Raw genomic sequence first — 10,245 nt, 5'->3', positions numbered from 1 at the left:
TTACCGATCTTGGGGCTCAAATGAAGGATATTTGGGAGTAGGGCACGAAATGCATATCCACTTACGGGACCACGTTTCTGGGGGTCCACACCACTCCCCTAACCCACCAACCGCCACCCTGTGGCACTTCCCACTACCAACATCCATATGAGAATATCGGGCTCCAATAAAGTCCCTTAAGCTAAAATAGGTCTTTAAGATCCAAACTTAAATGAACTTAAACCCTCCGAGCGAATTCATAGACGAATAAAGATCATATGGAATTCAGATAAAGGCATTTATATTGTTATACTGTTTCTCAAGCTATATACACATATTATTCTCGTAGCATGGTACATCACTAAAAGCTCTTTAGTTGAAAGAACAATTTTGTTCCATATAAAGTAACAGAAGTCGCAGCGGAGCAGGCCCTGTCCAGCTAGTTATTTCTATAATTCGCCTTCTCAGAATTATTAAAAATCCTTCTACCTTGACCGTCATTAATATTGTAGTAACTTCCCTACTTTTTGGCTTCCCTAGACATTTGTTTATAAATAGCCACCCTTTCTTAGGATCATTCCCCGCTTTCGCTATATTATCTACATAAAAATCTTTTCTGCATTTGAGGTTCGCAGCTCGAATAACTTTACTAATTCTCTTTAAAATACTATCACTCACGGCCGTATTACCTCTTCTTTTCGTCTTCTTTAACAAAGACCGCTTTAAGAGTATTCACTTTTGAAGTTCTGGATTTATCCACGGTGTTAGTTCGAAACCCACATTTTTCCTATAAGTTGTAGTTGTAGTAGATTTCAGTAAAGCATCTTTTAAAGCTGCGACTACCCTACTAGTTCCATCTGATACATCCTAAATGTCTGGACGGAATGATAAATTTCGTTGCAAATCGCAACATCAAGTGGTAATTTCAATGCAGTCCCTCTTTCTGATCTTGTTATTAATAGCACAGAAAATAATGTTATGATCTGGGTGACTACACTCAATGAAATTTACGGATAAGTTGTCAACAAAGGTACTAAAGCCGTGATCTATGCTGGCCTTGTCACCATGTTGTGCGCGCTTTCACAATCAAAACTATGAAACAACGATAACAGTTGATTTTCTAAAATCAACTCAATTACGGATAAAAAATTTTCGAAATTGCACTTTTGAGACCGGTAACAAGAAACGATTTTTAATGGCATGTTTCTAAATTTCAAATTAAAAATGACACTGAGATTAACTCAACAAATGAATCACTTTTGCAAACTTCAATCGTAAATTTGAAATGATCTGTTATGTGCAGTGAAGTTCCACCATATCCATGACATCTGCAGCAGTGAATTTCTTTATAACCGGGTATTGAATAAATATGACATATGGTGCTTTGAAACCATGTTTCCTGAATTGCTATTACATCAGGAAGCATAGAAATGCCAGCCAATATTTCTTTAAAACGGTTAAATTTATCGACCGATGAAACATTCTGCTATTAACACTTAAAATAGCTACATTTTTTGCCGCCTTACAATCAGAAATGTATTTTTGAAACAAACACATATTTTGAAAACATGTATCTTTATAATTATCCATTCTTGAAAGAAGAGAGTTTAAAAAATTACATATATTAATATTTCAATTGATTTAATGTTAAATGTTGCAAAGATCGGACCAAAATTGTGGCTTCTACAGGCCTAAAGTCTATATCGGATGAAAGGTATATCTGGGAGTTATATCTAAATCTAAACCGAATTTTTTGAAATTTTTCGTCAAATAAAACACATCGTTCAAATCTTGTTAAGATCGTACTAAAATTTTGGCTTCAACAGCTTTAAAACTGCATATCGGATAAAAGATATACATGAAAGCTATATTTAAATCATGACCGATTTGGACGAAATTTTGCACATAAATGAGGACGTCAAATAAAACACCTCATGGTAAATTATGTAAAGATCGGGCCAAAACTGTGGCTTCCGCAGCCTGTAAAGGCCATATCGGATGAAAGATATATATGGGAGCTATATCTAAATCTGAACTGAGTTTGTTCAAAAATAGCGTTCGTCCTTGGGCCAAAGAAGTGAAATGTGCAACATTTCATGTTAATCGGACAATTCATGCGACCTGTACCTTGATCACAAGAATGCATGGACGGACAGACGGACGTAGCTAAATCGAATTAGAAAGTGATTCTAAGCCGGTATACATATACGAACAAGTGCACAAAGTTATAATACCCTGTACCACAGTGATGGTGTAGGGTATAAAAACCCTGTGCACACTGCTCCTTAAATCCGGATTTAAGGCTCTCGTCGGGCGATTTTTTTAAAGGGAAAACAGAGGATCGAGCCATTAAATCCGGATTTAAAGAGCAGTGTTAACGGGGTTAAACGGGGACATCATCTCTCATTGACACAGTTGTTGTGTTTTATTTTAATCCTATGCTGTGCAAGCCAGATATTTTGGACAGGATATTAGTGTTAAGTTTTCCTGGGTAGTTTTCGATAATAGATAATAATAACCAATTGATCGTGAAATGCACCAAATAGTACTAAAAAACACAGCGGCTATAACTTGTAAATTATGTTTTCCTTAAGTTTTTTGCCTGTTAAGGCGAAGATCATTTTATTTTATAATTTTCATTTATATTTCTCTTTCGAAACGAGCTCGTTGATTGAAGAATGTTTATGTTTACCAAAAATGACTAAAAATATAGTAATGGCGGAATACAAAATTTTAAAATGAAAATTCCTCCCCAAAATATCTCCAATTTTTGCTCCGAATCCCCATCGCATCCCCAAGTCAAAAGTCTCGCCCCCATTTTCCCCAATACTAGCAACACTGGTAGTGGGTATAAAAGCCGGGGATCTTTATTATCAGTCGAATCCGGCATTCCGGATTCTTTAGATGTCAATTCGATTTGATTTATATCTGACACATAAAATGCCTTTAACAGTTCAATGTTTACGGTCCTTATGGGCTCGTGAGAGGCCAAAATAATAGAAATTTATAAACTATAAATATTTCAGCAATTATTTACGGTAAATGTACTTTTGGTAGACATTCGGTAGCACATTTCATTGAACATTTAAAAGGCATAATAAGGCTTATCCAGCAAAAAGTCATATTACCGGGTAAGTCAGTGGGTAACCCGAAACAAGATTCTGTAGCCACTTACTAGTAGATATATCCGCAATAATACTTTAACACGGGCATGACCTTCAAGGAAAGTGCTTCAGAGTAAACATACCACCAGATGACAAATAATGAATTCTTCGTTCAAATACTGAAGTGCTAAAAATAATGACATACCTCTAAACACTCCAAAGTATGGAAAATAATAGCTTCGATTTAATAATAAAGGGTGATTTTTTTGAGGTTAGGATTTTCATGCATTAGTATTTGAGAGATCACGTGGGATTTCAGACATGGTGTCAAAGAGAAAGATGCTCAGTATGCTTTGACATTTCATCATGAATAGACTTACTAACGAGCAACGCTTGCAAATCATTGAATTTTATTACCAAAATCAGTGTTCGGTTCGAAATTTTGACAAATTTTGTTCAGCGATGAGGCTCATTTCTGGTTGAATGGCTACGTAAATAAGCAAAATTGCCGCATTTGGAGTGAAGAGCAACCAGAAGCCGTTCAAGAACTGCCCATGCATCCCGAAAAATGCACTTTTTGGTGTGGTTTGTACGCTGGTGGAATCATTGGACCGTATTTTTTCAAAGATGCTGTTGGACGCAACGTTACGGTGAATGAACACATTTCGAACCGAACACTGATTTTGGTAATAAAATTTAATGATTTGCAAGCGTTGCTCGTTAGTAAGTCTATTCATGATGAAATGTCAAAGCATACTGAGCATCTTTCTCTTTGACACCATGTCTGAAATCCCACGTGATCTGTCAAATACTAATGCATGAAAATCCTAACCTCAAAAAAATCACCCTTTACTTATTGCTTTAAAATAATGACATACCCGCAAACATACTAAATGCCCAGAAAGCAAGCAAGCAAATAAAAAAATATCAAAAATAAATCCCAAAATCATTAAAAGAATGAAGAAAATTATTGATGTGGGTGGCGGTGTCGGAGAATCGAAAGGCAGATAAAGTGATGCCACGTATGTTCCACCGTCTCCCTGTTTCACCACTGTTGCAACCGACGTTGACAACTCTGGGGAAAATATATAATTCAAATTTTTATAACAAATAACGCAGGTCCTCGGCCGAGTACCAGTGTTGGCATAGAATAATTGGTAGTTGATATGGTTCAGACCAGAAACTTTGTTCCGGGTCGTCCATTGCTCCCCAATTAAGGCAATTTGTTTTATGGAGAGACATACAAATCATCGCCTTCATTATTTCCTTCGCATTATCGGTTTCTTCATCCAAAGCAATTGCCATTCCCTGTACTTCAGACCTTCTTTTCCAATGCATATTTGTTGTTGCATCCAGAAGAATTTTGTCTACATCATCCTCTCGCAAAATCAACTGTTGCTTTGATATTTTATTCTTCTAGCAGTACACTTCCTTTGCGGGCATAAATATATTCATAGCCAATAGTTTTAAGCGTTTTCGCATGTTGTAGCAAATGTAACGTCTCTTTGCTAAGAAAGTCGTTGACACAAACCGTTTTGGGTATTTTCATTTTCTTTCAGCTTATGTCATTATCTTTACAACAACAAGTTTTTATACCCTCCACCATAAGATGGGGGTATACTAATTTCGTCATTCTGTTTGTAACTACTCGAAATATTCGTCTGAGACCCCATAAAGTACATATATTCTTGATCGTCGCGACATTTTATGTCGATCCAGCCATGTCCGTCCGTCTGTCTGTCGAAAGCACGCTAACCTCCGAAGGAGTAAAGCTAGCCGCTTGAAATTTTGCACAAACACTTTTTTTAGTGTAGGTCGGTTGGTATTGTAAATGGGCCATATCGGTCCATGTTTTGATATAGCTGCCATATAAACCGATCTTGGGTCTTGACTTCTTGAGCCTCTAGAGTTCGCAATTCCTATCTGATTGGAATGAAATTTTGCACGACGTGTTTCGTTATGATGTCCAACAACTGTGCCAAGTATGGTTCAAATCGGCCCATAACCTGATATAGCTGTCATATAAACCGATATTGGGTCTTGACTTCTTGAGCCTCTAGAGTGCGCAATTCTTATCCGATTGGAATGAAATTTTGCACGACGTGTTTTGTTATGGTATCCAACAACTGTGTCAAGTATGGTTCAGATCGGTTCATAACCAGATATAGCCGCCATATAAACCGATCTGGGATCTTGACTTCTTGAGCCTCTAGAGGTCGCAATTATTATCCGATTTGCCTGAAATTGTGTACAACGGATCGTCTCATGGCCATCAACATACGTGTTTATTATGATCTGAATCGGTCTATAGCCCGATACAGCTCCCATATAAATCGATCTCTCTATTTTACTTCTTGAGCCCCCAAAGGGCGCAATTCTTATTCGAATTGGCTGACATTTTATACAGGTCTCCAACATAGAATTTAATTGTGGTCTAAACCGGATCATATCTTGATATCGCTCTAATAGCAGAGCAAAACTTTTCCTTTTGTTTTCATTTACATCTTTGTACATTTAATCGAACTTAGATGACATAAACTTTATGGACTCTGTGAGTTGATCCAACTTCTCAAGTTTTTTCAGCTGTTTTAATTCTGTTTTCATTGTTTTTAGTTCACTTCTCAAGTCTTTTTCATCATCACTCTCATCTTCTTTGCAATTGTGACATGCATAAACGTCGCTTTCATTATCAACAAAAGTATCAACTTCTCTCTCGGAGAGTTCGGAGCTCTTGGAATGAAAACTTTTTTCGCACTTGTCGCACATAATGTAATCTTGAGTATCCTTTTTGATCTCTTGTTCGCACTTGGAACAAATTGCTTTCTTTTTCTCATGACTTCATCGCGCTGCACTTTTTGTCATTTTTGAATTCCAATAAGAAGGTATTTTCGTGTATATGTGTGTAAAATTTCAACACGCAACGATTAGTATTACAGCAAGATTTATATATTTTTTAAAGGCGATGCGAACACAGTTAAAAATGCACGACCTATTCACAGGGTTGCCACCTTTGCTTACATTCGACGAACTACGCACACTAGTCTGCCAAATTTCTGCGACTTTGAACTCTCGCCCATTGTGCCCGCTCTCCGAAGACCCTGAGGACCTGGATATATTACCGCCTGGCCATTTTTTAGTGGTTGGCCCACTTATTTCAATACCCAAACCAAATATGTCATGGAAAAATTTTGGTCGTCTCAACAGTTGGCAAAAGGTTTCGGAATTGCAACAGATTTTTGGGAGAAAGTGGAGTAGTTCGTATTTAACACTTCTACAAGAGCGGTCAAAATGGCAGTCCCAAAGTGACAACATATCCATTGGTGCCATGGTGATAATAAAAGACGAAAATTTACCATCACTGAAGTGGCAAATGGGACGAGTGGTGAACGTTCGAACAAGCAGCGGAATATTTAGCCGAGCTGTAACTAAAGTAGCCGTACTTCCATATGATGAATCGGTTGAAGCCCCAAGTTCTTCAACGGGGAAGGATGTTAACTTCAAGTCCGGCCCTGTTTGGTTTGGCTGCTGTTGTTACCCAAAAATTGTCTGCAAATAATTGTTATTGCTTTTGTGCAACATCTCAGATCTATTACCTGCCTACCAATCTAAATGCATGCATGCACTTGATGCATGGGATGCACTCTTAAGTAGGTTAGGTTAGATTGAAAAGAGGGTGCAGATATTAATCCGCCCCATGCCACTATTGACACACACCTAAGCCAGTAATCGGCTTGTTTTGCGCTCTAAAAAATATAAAGTAACCTCTAAAAAGAAAATTTAAAGTTACGAATTCCGTGCTACTTACAAAATCCTTAATTGTTTTCAATACCACTCCCCTAAGTTGATTCATGTCTGGTATTGTATCTCCACCTAAGTACCGGTATCTGTTAGACGCGAAAGCCGGGCAATGACAAATGAAATGCTCCAACGTCTCATCATCTTCCCCACATGCACTACACATGCTATCACTTGCCGCACCGATTTTACATAAGTGAGCTCGTAGTCCTATGTGTCCCTTTATGATACCAATAGCTATACTGACCTCCTTCTTGCTTCCTTTCAGTAATAACCTCGTTTTCTCACGATCTGGATTTCCTCATAGGATTTTCGCCGTCCTACCGACCGTTACGCTGTTCCACAATGTTGCATGCGCATTCTTCGCCCACTCCCTTAACTCGGACTGCGTCGACCCGAAAGACTTAGGGTTAACCAAGTTTATTAACGGCAGTCCTCTGGCCTTCACCGTCAAATCGTCTGCCTTTTCATTTCTTTCTTCATATTCTTTTTTTTCATGCACAATCCTTGACATAGGCATGCTGTTTGTATTGGAGCAGTTCGCTGGATGTCGTACTCTTTCTCATGGTGTTCACAATACGTTCCATGGTTTTGAGTAGAAAGGATATAAGGCTTATGGGTCTGTAGGCCTTTGGTGTCGCATAACTTGCCTTGCCGGGCTTAGGTATAAACACCATCCATGCCTCCTGCCAGGCTTTCAGAGTATATGCATGTCCTAGACACGCTGTAAAAATTTTGGCCAGATGAGACGCCAGATAGTCCGCCTCTTTCTGTAGTAACGCCGGAAATATTTCATCAGGTCCGGGTGACTTAAATGGTTTGAAGTTCCTCAAGGATTCCTTTATATAAACCTTCGATGAACGTTATTATTCCAAGATTCCGGTGTCTCCGTGAGTCCCTTGGTATCCTGTGAAAAATGGGTTTTTATTAAAAGCCTCAACATGACCTCCGTTGTCACTGCTCTCACTCCCATGTCGTCTACTAAAGTTTCAGTTTGAACATGGGTTTTTGAGAGAAACTTTTTTATCTTGGCGGCGTCATTAAAGCTATCGACCTGTTCGCAGAAAAGCTTCCAGGAGGCACGCTCTGGTAATCTCATTGTATTCCTTGAGCCGTGTGTAATACACATCTCAATAAGCTTCCGCTTTTCTTACGACGTGCTCTGTTAAAAAGTCTGCGGACCTCATTCCCAATATTGCGAATCTCCCCGGTCACCCAGGGGTTTTCTTGGGCTGATTTCCTTTTCCGAAGAGGACAACTATCTTCGAAGGGTCCCACTATTGCAGTCGTGATCCTGTTGACATTTTCGTCAATCTCTTGCATGCTTGGACAATCTAAATTATCTTGCCCAAGTCTTCTTCTGAGTAGCCTACCGAATTTTGGCCAGTTGGTTTTCAACTTATTCCGGAAGCTTATCGGATTCGGCGCTGGCCGTGCTATTCTAAACCTAATGTAGCTATGGTCAAAGAAAGAATGTTCCATGGAGACCCTCCAATCCTGAACCTCATCGATCAGATTTTCTGAACATATCGTCACATCCAATACCTCCTCTCTAATCCAATAAACAAAGGTAGCGGTGTTAAAAACATTAAGTGTTAATAGGTCGTTAGTATGCAAGAACTCTGCCAGGTGTTGGTACTACCCCACGAAGAATCGAATGGCAGATAAAGTGATGCCAGGTATGATCCACCGTCTCCCAGTGAGGCGGACTCGCAATCCGATCGTTAAACAAATCCTCCATTTGGGACCGATGATCTGGTGGATTCCTACCGGATGCACAGCCGATATTGATGACTGCATAAGTCAGCTCATCTCTGTTGTGCTTCCTTGCCACTATGGCGTAAGAGGGCGGTTCCTTACCAATCTCAGCGACCATCTTCCCCTTCCGTGATGGCTGTGGCCTCCTATTTGAAGTCACAGTTCTCCATGAAGACTCAGGGGCCATGCGCGCTTCCTTCGTTCCTATTCCGACTTTATCTACCTCCGCAGGACACTGTCTGGAGTCTCCATTGCGGGATGGCTGGCTTTTTTCTTCTTTAGCATTTTAGCAGTGTTATGCTCTTCGGGAGATCTGATTCTTTTTCCAGTTTCCATAGAAGTGCTTGGAATGTCAGTTCTATCCCTTCCAGCATCCTGCACTTTCGCCCTATTACGCTGCCGGTACATACTCCTCTGTCTCCTTCGTTGTGCACCGGATCGCTTTCTCGGTCTGCTTGTGAGCTTAGCAAAGCCATCGCTCACTTCTGCCGTCATCCCGATGCCCTCATCTCTCGATTCGGCTGCGATGATTGTTTCATTGACACTGTCGCTGCCTGAATCCGAGTCAGAAACACCACCTTTACTTAAAGGCTGGGGACGAACTTTGTATCCCTCTGGTTTATCCGTATCTTCCTCATTAATTAGTCTGACGACCAGTTTTGCGTTACTCTCGACTACAGGTGCCAAGGCACCCTCCCCTATAGCAGTGGAGGACAACACTCTACGGTCTGACGCCACCCTTGCAGATGTTGAGTCTTTGGAGTCCATTTCTAGCCTACCCCAAAAGGCTTTAAAATTCTCTTTCGTAATAGGAAGTACCTATTCCGAGATACGATTTTTTCTTTTTCTTTGAGTAGGGAAATAAAAACACGTCCGCTCCACGCAACGGCTACAATTCAATCCTTATTCAACTCTGATGTAAGTGTGAGTGTATGGACATGCGTGCAGTTGCATTTTTTGCTTTGAACATAACATTAAGCCTTTTTCGTTAGCAACAAGCAAGTCAATAAAGTTGTTAAATTCGGAACTTTAATTTTTTTTTTTTGATAAATTTGTTGCTTTTTATTTTCGATTCGATCAGCCTGTAAAAGATAGTACAGACTCAAACAGGGGTTTTTTATTCTTCCATGTCGTTTTTGCCTTAATTAACCATTTTCTTCCGAAAGTCTATAGAATGTTAGCCTTTATAAGGAGAAATTGCGGTGATTTCTCATATCCTGGCCTTACTTCTCGTATAGAAGAATTCAACGTGTTTTTTTCGCCCACAAACAAAACTAAAGGTTTATTATTGGAATTACAAACCCAAGAGCATAGAAGAAAAGTTCATTCTGCTCTCTTTATCTTTGATGTAATTAATAATGCAATTAACTATCCACAATTATTATCGCGTATACCGTTGTATTCCCCACCCAGATACATGAAATACACTGAGTTATAAAATTTTTCGTTGCACCAAGTAAACTATGCTTACCATGGACCATTAATACGGGATTTTTTTTTATATAGAGAGCCCAAACAGATAAAGTTAATAAACCTTAATTTACAGAAGAATATAGAATGCTGCACTTCAAAAAAGAGCTTTAAATTATATTTCACAACAAGATTTGGT

Source organism: Stomoxys calcitrans, chromosome 1 (assembly GCF_963082655.1).
Source record: "Stomoxys calcitrans chromosome 1, idStoCalc2.1, whole genome shotgun sequence".
Lineage (NCBI taxonomy): Eukaryota > Metazoa > Arthropoda > Insecta > Diptera > Muscidae > Stomoxys > Stomoxys calcitrans.
Note: the sequence above shows the minus strand (reverse complement) of the source record.